The sequence below is a fragment of the Parus major genome, chromosome 3 (assembly GCF_001522545.3).
Source record: "Parus major isolate Abel chromosome 3, Parus_major1.1, whole genome shotgun sequence".
NCBI lineage: Eukaryota > Metazoa > Chordata > Aves > Passeriformes > Paridae > Parus > Parus major.
Window position 1 is genome coordinate 99468871 of NC_031770.1, and position 13039 is coordinate 99481909.

Here is a 13039-nt window from a genome sequence, read left to right on the forward strand (position 1 = left end):
TTTTTGGTTTTTTTTTTAAATTCTTACTAGAAGGAATGTGAAAACTGCAGCTGGCATAAAAAAATCCCTTGAATAAACACCATAAGAATATTTTAAGTAGGAGAAAAATGAGGTGTCAAGCACAGCTGTGCTTTATCTTCAGGTCTGCATAAAACTGAACCAAATTTACTTTCCCTGAATCCACTTGGAAGTAAATATAAGGGAATATGCATATGCTATCTTGAATGCAAATCAGGTTTGAATGCATGCTATAAATGAAGGGCAGAAACCTCGTTCTTTCTTTGCTGATCTATTGCCTTGTTATCTAGAGAATATCATACATGAGGCCCAGGAATTCTCTTTCTGGACTATGGAAAGTGCTATAATGATTTCCTATCCTTTATTAATGCAATCACATCACCTTCCACTTTAATTTACAATGGATACTATCTAGAAAGCCAGTGTTACCAAGAATTATGATAATTTGGTTAATAATATTTGTTGCCACTTATAAAATATTTCAGCATGTGAAGAAGTCAGCCAAACAAAACCAAAATCCGTAAAATTTTAATTTGAGAATACTTCAAAACACACAAAGCACACTTGATTATACTAAGGGTGCTGCAACTGCAACATTTCTTGTATTCTTTTACAGATTTTTGTCTCTGGATCTTAATATCAACAAACTCAGTGAAAAAGAAATGTAACATTTGGTATGCCAACAAAACTCTGCAGCTGTTGAAAAACCCCACAAAACTACTGTTGATCTTTGCATGCAAATGTCTGCGCTCCCAGTTCCCCATAACTATATTTGGTTGGTTAGTGAACTGTCAAAGGTTTTACTCTGACTGGAATTAAAGCTGCAACAGATAACTCTTTGTTATAAAACTGAAGTATGCTAAATTGCATCTTTCAACTGTATTTCAGCATATGGCTGTTTGCAGTAGGGTAGAAAGCAATTTAAGCTGTCATTACATTTCAGCTCTAGGTCACTGGCCCAAATATGACCTAATCAGTAAAGACTGTGAATCATTTCCATCTGATGGATGTTTAGTAGCTTGTGTAAAATGCACTGGTAGACACAGTGAAGTTTATTGGGAAAAGGTGCCCACATCAAAAAATCCAATAGTACAAGTCAGCAGATTGGCTTCTACTTTTAGAAGGAAGAAAGAACTGAACAGGGCTGGAGGCAATAGAGTGTTTCTCAGATAAAAACTCATCAGATTAACATGATATAAGAAACTTCTTCAGACTGGGTGATATGGACATATGAGATTCAATTTTTAATACTGTTTCCATCACTGATTTACCATAAGGAGAAGAAGGAGAAGGAGAAGGAGAAGGAGGAGAAGGAGAAGGAGAAGGAGAAGGAGAAGGAGAAGGAGAAGGAGAAGAAGAAGAAGAAGAAGAAGTCGTCATTTCAGTGCTATTTCAATCTAAACCTAAGTATTTGACTGATCTAGGGAACAAGTTTTTCAAGACAGCAATTTGATATCTACATGTTCTTGAGCTCAGATACTGTGTAATATTTAAATGTAAAATATCTGTATAACTCTAATGATGGGAGATAATCTAATATTGGTGTTTTACTTGGCAAGGAAAATAACCGTATACAGCTCCTTGCTCATGATATTATAATTTTCATATCTTCCTCACTGATAAACTTTAATTATAAATAAGCCAATATTAGATTTTTACTGGCATGCAGCATTAAAATCTTGGCATTTATCACACACTGCAGTTGAATTTGAAATGGGACTTTCATGATTCTGAATATATTCCAGTACCCTGGAGGTATGCTGAAGAATGTTTTAGATATAGTAGGGAGATATTCACTCCTTAGGTTTGTTTTCTGCAGCTTCCTTGAGGGACAAAATGTCTTTCTCCTGTGTTTCATGTGAAAGTACTATTTTTTGTGATGTTCCTTTGTTAGCACAGAGTAGTTTGTCTCGTATTCCAAACCGAGTAATAATGTGGTCTATTCTTGAATAACCCGAATAACCCCATCGCTCCCAGAGTAATTGTCATGCTGAGGTATGATCTTCATCTCTTCCTCACTACAAAAACATCAAAATAAGAACAGTTTTCAATTTCTCCTTCCAAAATATATTAATTTAAAAGCATTTCCTCTATAAGAAAGACTTGAATCACCAAATGCCTTGGTACCACATGGGAGATACAGTAATTGAACATTACATTGAACCAATTTCAGGTTTCTACAGAACATAGGCAAAATTGAATTTTGTCACCTTGATGGATAATGCATTGCCTTGGCTCACAGTCAAATATCCACACAGACACTTGCTCAGTCCCCCCACCCAGTGATATAGTGGGGAAGATAAGAGAGCAAGAAGAACTGTGGGACAAATAAAGAGAAATCATTTACCAGTCACTAATACAGGTAAAACAGATTCAGCTTTGGGAAATATAACTTGATCTATTGTAGCTTGATATAAATATTTGAGTATTTGTTAAGGTATTGGGAAAAACAACTGCAAGGAGAAATAAATGTTTACACACTTAAGGAATTTTATAATTCAGATTATGAAAATTAAATTGTTTTTTGATATTAAGTTGTACAGAAACTTATCTGTTTTCTACTTCTTATCTGTTTTCTTTCCAAGTATATTTTAGAAAGTATTTGGTATAAAGCAAGCACTGAGCATTTTTACTCTGGGAAAAATATAAAAACTTCAGAAGTAAATTGATCTTTATTCTTTAATGTTGTTTTCTACGGTCTTGTTAAAGCCTTATGAACTACCGGATTCCATTTTGACTTAATATTCCATCAAATAGCTCTCCTTTTATAAAGTCTGTCTAAATTGTTGCCAGATTAGATTATTTCTTTAATCCTGATAGCATTTTCCCTCTATCTCTTTTTAACTCTTATTTTCATTTAATTTTTTGGCATTTTACCATTCATGACCATTCAACTTACTGTTTTTTGCCTAATTTTCTGGGACTTTTGCACTAGACTCAAAAATATCAGCACTAATATTATTTCTGACTTCAGTGGGGCAGAGGACATACCAATTTTTTTTCTTTTTCTTAGTCTCAATCTATTTGCTTCAAGAAAAGAAAGGTGTTTATCCTCTTTGTCCCTCCACTGATTCCTTGTTTGTTGACTGCAACATTTCACTGGGAACAGGAATAGCTGAACAGTACCATAGAGCCTTTCTTAACCAAAACAATAGAACACATGCTGAAGTCAGATTGTTCTATTACCTTTTTAAAAATAACCTTAATAAAGAGATTCCTCTGTGACTCACTAAGCACAGTCCTTTTGGTGTCACTGAAGCTTATCTCTATTCAGCAAAACTGGGCCTGGCTCCATTCTAAACAAGCACTTAATGTTGGCTGGAGACATGGGTCTAACTGCTTTACTGCTTTAGTGAAAGAGCAATGCAAAGCTGGTGTGTGTTTTGTGAGGCAAGAATATTTCGAGAGGTATGTCATTTGAAACTAGCCCAATCTATGTCTTGCTTAATCAGTCTTCTTTCTCCAAGGTGAACTAGGAAAATCTCTTGCATAGTGGCAGATAAGGATTAAAATATAATCAGTTCAAAGCTTCAGGAAAATAAAGCTTTGAAGGATAGATGGCAAAAAATGTGAAAGAATGAAAAGCAAATGTTCATCTGCCTTGAATGCAGAATGGATGCCACAGGGAGAAAGGCTTTAGGCAATGTTATTCTGCCCTGTGGCAGTCAGTTACCATGACACATTGAAACAAACAAGAAATCTTCTGTCAAAATATTTTTAATGGCAAGTTACATTTTTTCAGACTGAATATCTCTGTAGAATAACATGGGGTTTATTGATTAAAGTAATGTACAGTAGTAATAAATGAGCTTCCTTTTAGCCATGTGGTATATTTTGGGTGCCTCAGGGATCTGTGTGTGTCAAGGCTTTGTGTTCTCCATGATGGATAAATGTTCCTGTGGGTCACCATGGTCTCCTTTCTCAGTCCTTTGCTGCAGTACAGTGTGAGAGATGAAGTCCAACTGGGAAGCCTAATTTAGAGACAATACTAATGCAGTTGCCTCTGTGTGCCATTTGTGCTCAGGCTGACTGCAATTTCTATCTCAGAAGAATTTTGAATTATCATTGTAATGACACTCAGATTAAAGCTATTTTAATATACTAAACTGTGTCAGGGTACAAGTACTGATATTTAATAATCAATTTATTAGCAGGATATTTGGTATATCCTCAGCAAAGGACAGCTAATAGTCTCCCAAACTATTCCCAGTCATAGACTGGGAGGTAGCTTAGCCAAAACCCAGCTACCAGCAGGAAGTTTGGATATGATATCTTGCTTTGGATTTTGAGGATACAGGCATGGCCAAACTGTGCTGGTTATTTTCTGGGTCAGATAACTCACTCTAATGCCATTTATTTATTTTTTTTTTTTATATGGATATAACCTTAGTTTTCTACGCCTTAGCCCTGACAATCCTCAAGTACATTTCTGAAATAATCTGTCTTGACTTCACATCCTTATGTAAAGGAGAGAAGAAGGAATGGCTGAGGAAGATTGAGGAGGATTTACTTCTTTTAATAACAGCTCTGGGCCCTTGCATGTCAGCAGCATGTGCTCTTTTTCTTGCTATCTACTTCATACCAGGATGCCTTTCAGGGATGGTACAGGAGCTCAGACAGGCTAAAAATACAGACCTGAAGGGTTTCTGGGACATAAAAATGATGATGTCTGTACTCTGAGGGCCAGCTAAAATTCTTTTACTGCAATTTGGTTCATAACTAAATGCTGAATAAAAGTGCCCTTGAATTATGTGAGATATTTTGAAATGGCTGCATATCAAATCACTCTGAGTGTGAGGCTGAAAAGACAAAGCTTCAAGCTAAAATATCTCCTGAAGAACATCAAAGTTGATGTGCTATCTCAGGCTGAGAAGCTTTTCCCCTGACCTCATTTAGATTCCCAACAGGTTTTGTCCATCCTCATAGCAGTGTAAGGGGAAATAACAGCAGTAGAGAGAATTCCAGGAAAGGAAGCAATTTCCTAACTGGCTTTACAAGAAGCAGCAGTCTCTCAGTTCCCTTTCCTTTATCCAAATCGTCTCCTTCATAGCAGCTGGGAGCAGACTACCTTGCTGTCAAGGTCACTTCACTTGCTTTTGGTACCACTCTTCTCCCCGCTCAGTTATTTCATCCTATGCTAGGATCAACCCTGCTCCAGCCAGGCTCTTTCCTTCTTCCTTAGGCTGACATGAGCAATTTCTTTTTACAGTTCTGAGAATACTTAATATGGGTCTTCTGAAACAGGCCTTTCCTCTAAGCTTAGGAACACTTCCCTCAGCCTGGGAAAAAAAGGTATTTTTTCTTTCTATATGCTATATTTTTTCCTATCCTTAACTCAGGCCATTTGTCATCCTAAAGGAGTAAACAGCAGCTAGTCTAATACTAATGTGCTTTAATTTGTTCAACTATTCAGTGTCTATCTTAGTCTAGAGGTGGAAGCATAACTTCAAAGGTGCAATGATCCCTTTCCCTAAGCAGTAATCACAGTGTACTACCACAGTTGGCATGAATATTAGGGAAACCCACACATTTGGGAATGAAGGAGCTGAGCTGCTTTACTTACAGTATTATAATTAAAAGTGTATGCCTCCTCTGGGTAGGCAGACCCTCAGATTAAACTGTGTTGTGTTTAATCTCTAATATTCATTCTGATTTTCTTTTCTGAGGCTTTAAAATTTTTTATCTGCTCTCTTTTCCCAGGATTATGGGCACAAAAATAGTTTGCAAGATCCGTGTCAAAAAATCAGACCTTTTGATTGCTTTGTGCTTTATAGAAAGGCAAAGAAATGAAAAGGATACTGGTTGAGTCCCTTAAGAGGAAGGAATGATATAAGAAGGCAGTATTTTTTGTGAAAAGAAAAGCGAAAAGACAAAGCTATTGATCCTTATGTAACTAAAACCAGACTTCAAAATAACTTGAATTTGGGGAGCTATTAGTTGGTAAAAAAAACAGAGGAGCACCTAGAAATCTATCAAAGCCATTTGTTCCAAGGATTTAGAACTGGATTGTAAAATGGGTGATTTTCAAATAAATGGCCAGGAATGAGTAATTGAGGAAATGGAGAATAATATCTCTCTATAGTTGGTATACTGAAAGATTTCAAAACATTGCAGAGATTCTCATCTACTCCTGTTCAGTGGAAAAAGCACCAGCATGACTTAAAAAAGACTGTGTGGGATATAAACATTGCCTATTAGGATTATTTCTGAGACAATTCCTCTCTGTTTCTATTCCCCTGAGTATCAACTGCATGCATTAGGAAGGCAAAAACTGAAGAATGTGTTTTAAACTGCAGATAAATGTCATGTCCCAGATCCTTCTGTGCTAGCAGACATAGATTTTGGGTCCTTGGTCTTGACTTTCTTTGAAGGCTACTGCATTTGCATGCCTGCAGAAACACCTGCCCAATGCAAGCTCCCTAATCTGTCTCAGTCAAAATGAGGTTACCCTGACTAGGAATTTGATAATTTGTCTTATCTCAACTTCAGCAGGTACAGTAGTTTCCCCTTCAGCAACTCTGCTGTGAGATTGGATAACCTTTAAGATAAGGGCATGATAAGCAGTTGGTGACAGGCTGAGAATGGTAACTTGTTCCACCATCACAGGGCTGCTTCTGCATAATCCCCATCTGCTTTTATCTCTATTTGTTTCCTACAGTTACCATTTACAGGCAGCACTTATGGTATGAGTTCTGTTCCATATTCTGGGAAAAAATATGCAAGTACATGGCAAATACAATCCATGTCAATGAATGATGGCATGAAACAGGCTGGAATTCATAAAAGTAATCTCATTAGTACTTTATTTTTTTTTTTCCAAAGGAAAGTTTTATTTTCCTATTATTACTTAAACTGCATATTCTTTAATAATTTAAGGATACACTTGGTTCAGCATTGATACAATTTCAGAGGATATATTGCTGTACACATAACAATGTTTTAAAAGCTCTTTTAAGAGGCTGAGTTACTGGTTTCTTTAGTGCACTATTCTTCTCCTCTTTTTGGTAAAGGAGATGATATGTCTAAAATCCTTAGGTGCCTTTGAAAATCTTGTTGGCTGAAATATTCTAAATTTTGTTCATTTTTCTAAGCATACCTAGTAAACTAGGCGGTTTGGAAAATATTTCCATGGAACTTGCATTCTTCTGTTCAAAAGCTCAAAAGAAAATATTTCTCTTGCATTTAGAATTAAAGTTCTCAGAAAATATCCTGATGATAATGAGGAAAATCAGAAGTCTGAAATGCCGGCAAACATAGTTATGTTAAACTTCATTAAACAACTCAAAGCATTTCCTTATAATTTTAGTATCTACTGTACCTTTTCCTTTGTAATTTTAATGACACCAGCAAATTTTTAGTGATATATCATTATATCATTAATTTGCTTTCTTTCCCCTGTTATCCTCTACCTTTTGAATATCTGTGCTCACAGGCTGTTAATGAAAACACAATTTTGGGTGAATCACAAAAGATTCAGGTTTGAATTTGAATTTGGGAATGATCCCATGTGTATTTATATCCCAAATTAATACATTAAAAAAGATAAAAGAATTATCTACTTAAAATTAGCTTTAGTTTGGTTTAGAGTCTTTGACTTGCCTGTGGGAGTGTAGATTTTCAAGTATTGTTCCTTGAAATCTGTAATTCCCCTCTGTTCAACACTTTTTATTTAGCTTGAACTGTAGTCTTCTTTGAGGAGCGTACAGAGAAGTATAAAAACCCAGAGTTCTTTTGACAGAGAAATATTAAGAAAATATAATAAAATTGCAATTAATTTTAATTCACAACTTTAAAATAATCTGCAACCTGTTCATTTTGAGCTAATTTACAGGAGTCTGAATAGGTAGTACAGTTTTTCTAAGAGAAACCAGCATCTTTTCTGGTGTCTAAGAATTCAGAAAGTAAAACAGAGACAAAATATCAAGGACAATGGAACTAGCTTAGTGCTCATAGGAGCTTGGTATGTGCTGTATGTGCTAAACATTTGGAAATATTTTTCCTAAAACCCTTCCAAGAGACAGTCCAGCATTTTCCATAATTTTCCTTTATAATAAATTCAATATATTTTTTAACTACTTTTTGAATATTTTTTAAATCTTAATGCAGGACTGAAACCCCAGACTATTCTCTACATGACTGAATCCTTCCCAGTTCCAGTAATTTAATTTTAATCCCTTTTAATTTTGTAGGGGAGAGTGGAACTGCCTTGGTCTAGGGCTGCTTGTGACTAATCAGTTTCTAAGCTCACAAAGGAAATATATTTTCTTGTATTCAAGATGCTGTGCTCCAGATGTGTACCTCTCCAATTCCTGCACTCCAGGCATGGGCCACTCACACAACTCTGGAGGGTGCCAGCGATACCTGGGCTACTGGTGCGTGAAATGCAGGTGGAGTGAGGGAGGCAGAACTGAGAAATTGGGCTCTACAGGATCACTCACCTACTGACAAACTGTTTGACTTCTTAGATCTCTAGCTGAAGTACAGTTGGACACCTTAATAAGAACTGAATTAATTGGGCTCAAAACTTAAGTATAGAAGCACATTGTTCCAGAGGTAACAGATCAACAGCTGCTGTAAATAGTTTAAGCTGCTGGTTTAAAGAGATGAAAATATAAAGAAACAAAACTTAATGGAAATATTTTTCTTCTGTAGATGGCACAAGCTGAGAATCCAAAGCTTGGTCTTCTGTAAGTTATGTATTCTTCATGCCTTAAAGGCACTTTACGCAGACATTTATTGTTTGGGAATAAGGGATGTTAGTAACCAAAGATCTGTCTCCAAAGAATGTTTCTGAAACAGCCACTTAGTTGCCAAAATCCAGTTTTCAGTGGTACAGGTTGAAAGTCTGGGCAAGTATAAAACCACTATCAATGACTGTGAATGGCATAACTAACTTTTACATTGGTTTTCCATTACCTTTCTGAATTAAAAAAAACAAAACCCAACCCAACCAAATAATGAACACGTTTCATAAAATACCTGTCCTTTATATTTGCACAGGGCACACAGACAGTATAACAATTTTCTTCTGTGCAAGGCTTTTGATTTTGTTGCTGAATCTTGCTGCTGAATCTTGCTTTGTATTAGATATTCCCAACCTTGCATCAAGCAGAGAGACTCAGGACCACCTCTTGGGAACATTTGTCGACCAAAGTGAGAAACTCTTTCTAGTTTTCAACTTATGAGAGCAAATCTTATAAAATGTCTTAAGTTGAGCAATTTTCCAACACAGGAATGATCAAAGTAGTTCAGGGCTGGAGAGTGGGAAATAATAAACTAATGCACAAAGAGGTGCTGGCAGAGCCTTCGAGTTTTATGGTATAGGTCTAGGCTCAAATTACTCATTTAGAGACCCCAAAGTTAATTGTCCAAATTGGGATTCAAATAAAAGTTTGCAAAAGACTAAACACCAAAGCTGGTTATACAGAAAGAGCACTGCTCTCTGAAAAATGATGAAAAGCACATTTGCCCCCAGGTTTCTATTATCATCTTCATTATCTGCAACCTTTGTGCAAACATGTCTGACCTTTTTATCAAATATCATGTTTCTAAGCTACCACCAAGAAAAAGAAATACATTTACTCAGGTGTTCATTTGTATAGAGGTCCCAGACTTCAGAAAAGAAGCTATTCATAAAATTGTTATGTTAATCAGACCAGTAGGAAAGTGAAAAGAAAATGGGGAAATAGGAAGAAGGAACTATAAATATTTTCCTCACATCTCTAGCTCCTCTTTGAGCCACACCAAGAAACAAAGCACTTGGAGTGGGTGTCCTTTTTCTCTTTTAAATAGCAGAGTCCATTGTCCTTTTAAGCATCAGCTTTTAAGAATAAGATGCAAGTTGTTCAGGAGGGAGGAACACCAAACCCGTGTATGACCGTGCCTTGGGAGGCTGCCCACTGCACCATTTGGGGTGTCAAGGACAGACATCACATCTATGATTATAAAGAGAAGAGGTTTTTCAGAAAAAAAATATCCTTGCAAAGATAAAATTACTTTGTAAGGAAGAACTTGGTGCTACTTTAAGCATTTGAAAATCCAAATCCTTTGGTAAAATTAGAGGCATATTAATGTGTACCAATTCCAAAGTGTGCAAGGAGATCCTTGGATTGCCTAATGCAAGAAAATTCACTTTGTGGATGTCTCTTGCAACAGCTTTTCTTCAGAAGTCATCTTTCTCAAATTTGCTTCAGAACAAAGGAACTATTCATTCATGTACCCAGATGCAAAGATAGGGTTCTTGAGCTGGCTCTTACAAAAATATCCCAATGTCTAAAATTTCATTTCTCCACTGTCCCTGTGCAGTAATTCACCCCTTGGGTCATCCCACTAAAACCAAGGGAATACTTTCAAATTAAGCGTGAATAAGATTCTGACCCTACATGGCTTGCCAAGAACACTGAGGGAGTCTGTGGCAGCCAGCCCAGCTTTCTCAGAGGATAACAGGGTAAACTGGCTGAGCACTGAACGTCTTGCAAGAAGACAATCCATGGAGAAAGACTGCAAGGGGACCCACTGCTGGAACATATCAAGCTTGCAAGTCTGCAAACACACATTTTTAGAAAAGCTGGCGGTACCAATTAAAATAACCCTTGGGCAGGCCTGTGTTTCAAGGCCAGCACTTGTGCAATTGGTAGCACGAGCCAACGGTGACTTTGGTAGCCAGGATTGTTCTTGGGTAAAAATGGATGATTCATGAATGGTCCCTCTACTCTAGCATGGATGTGCATGCTTCTTTCTAACGTCAGCCACAATAGCTCCTCTCTTTTTTTAAAATAAACACTTTTATTCTGATCAATAAAAGGACATTTACATCCCCTTTCAAGGGCTTCTTCATATCCCTGAAAGGATAAATCGTGAGCAGCAAAACCAAGCATTTTTCCAGCTCAGAACATTTGCAAGGGAAAAGAATAAATAAGTGGTGTTAATCCTTGGACTTTATCTGTATAGTGAATGCAATTGAAATTCGAGCAATTTTCAGTATTTTTATGGGACTGGTATTTGCAGTCTGTGAAAATACCTTGAATTGCTCCTTCTTCTGCTGCTGTAGCTCATTCTAGGTATAAATCACAATCAAGTTGGCATGGAAAATTTCTTTGCAGGCTCTCTGAGAGGTGACAAACAACATCAAAAGGCTCCAGGCTCTGAAGAGTGCATCCTTATAGTCTGAACTTCCCTGTGGATACATGGTGACCTGAACTGTATATTCACACAAAATGTGAAATACTTACGAGCTGTTCAGACTGTGAATTGGGATGTGTGAAAATGATCAGCACAAAAGGAAAGTAGAAATCTTGCAATTCACTGGTCATAACAGCCCGATGCACAATGGCAGTCTCAATAAGAACTATGTGAGAAAAAGCAATTCTGTTTTGTGAAGGAACTAATGACAGAAATGATGAATTTTTCTACTAAAGTAAACCTAGGTTTTTACAAGGGTGATCCTTCTAATTGGCTGACCCAGAGTCACCAGCCACAGTGACTTGTGCAATAAACTGGAGCCATAAATGCTGGTAGCCTGGGGGTTCAGGTGCTGAGGAGCAATGACTTTCACTTTGAAAGTTAGACTCTTGTCCCCTGTTAACTGGGAACCTCTAAGCTGTAGGAACCTAAAAAATTTCCTGAAAGGCCATCTGTGCAGCTCTTGAGACCTGACGAGGTGAAATCCAAGATTCCCACAATCTCACTTGTCTACCAGTCCCTCATGTGCATTGATGAGGGAGTGGGTGAGGTGGCCAGAAGCTGCTCAGTTTGCAAGCTCATCTAGCAGGCTTGATCCTGGGAGAACCTTGCTCCTCGCTGTTTTGAAAGGTCTCCAAGGAACATTTTTACTTCTGTGAAAGAATATTCCTTGGCATAAAAGTATTCTGCTGAAGGATTTCTGACCAGTTCAAATGCTTTTCAGCTGATACAATTAATCTTTAATTTTTCAATGATCTCTAAAAGTAAAAACCTCATCATAATGTTTCTGTAAATGAAGGGTAATTCCAATGAAGTCAATAGAATTGCACTAATGGGAAGCTGTTCCAGTAAGGATCACACTCTGTGATTTAAAAACTGCTGCAACCCTCAGAGTGACTTTCAGTGGGACAGCTGTCACTATGTAGAAGACAGAGAGGGCTATCAGGTTATGAGAGTGCCATTGAATGGTCTGATCCCCACTGAAAGTTACAGGCTGTAGCAGCTTTCCAGGTAATATATAGTGACATACTCATGTACTGATGAAAATCTATTGTTCAAATGAAGGAGAATGTATTGCTGTGAAACACTGGAAGACTTATTTCTGACACTTTATCAAAGCTAAATGACATCAGGAATAAGAGAAATAAAGGACATGGTGGTAATTAGAAATTAAGAAATGACTTATTGCTGAAAACTGAAAATATGTTAACTACAGTTTGTAGTAATTAGACAAATTACTGCGTTTGATAGTAATAAATGCAAATAATTATAATTATTTATAGATGGACAGAAGTATAATCATTAAACATGCCATGGATTTTGGTCACTGAAGAGTAATTTAACTGGGTACATCCTGCTTTATACTTGCTCTTCGTTATATTTATTAGTCATTTGAACAGTGTTTAAAATTATTTATGAAAGCTTTTTAGTCCTATAATTAGGATTAATATTGAAAGTCACAATAATTGCTCAAGCAAAGTTAGAATGAGAATGCTGTGCAACCATATATGCAGGGCTCAACCAAACAGCACTTAAGCTATTGCTCTGCCAAATTAAAATATGACAGTTATGGTTTTAGGTATGACTGATTTTTTGTTACTTGTTTCTCTGGTCAAAGTGGAGGTGAGGGCTGGCAATTTGGGCTGGAGGTTCCAGAAGTAAATCTGCTTTGGATTTTCACCTAAGACTCCTCAACAAGTCACATTTGCCTTGCCACAAAATACTATTCAAGTGGAAAATAAGGGTTTTGATGGCTTTCAAGAAATGCTGAAGAAATAACAGGAACACTTGTAAAGCTGCTAGAACCTGCTGATGCTTTCCCCTGTTCCTGTATATTTAG